Genomic DNA, 329 nt, shown 5'->3' on the forward strand with positions numbered 1-329 from the left:
ACACTTTTCTGCTGCTGCAGTTACTGTAAATCCCACACATGCTGCATTTTCTCAGCAACGTGCCATTTTGACGGGCGGCGGTTAAGGCTCCTCGTTAATGACTGAATGGAAAAGCCCTTCCTACAGCATTTTAGAAAAACCCTCTGCCCTGATGAGAAGCATCCTCTGGGACAAGGGGAAACAGCTCGGCTGGAAGAGGGACGCGAAGGAGTCCAAGAGCATCCCAAATTCCAATGGAGGGGCTGGAGGACGGGGAGCGATCCACACTGGGCGGCCCTCACGTCAGGTATTGGCCTGGTGGGACTTTTGGCCGGTCAAAAAACCCCATG

The sequence above is a fragment of the Mesitornis unicolor genome, unplaced genomic scaffold (assembly GCF_000695765.1).
Source record: "Mesitornis unicolor isolate BGI_N332 unplaced genomic scaffold, ASM69576v1 scaffold19041, whole genome shotgun sequence".
Taxonomy (NCBI): domain Eukaryota; kingdom Metazoa; phylum Chordata; class Aves; order Mesitornithiformes; family Mesitornithidae; genus Mesitornis; species Mesitornis unicolor.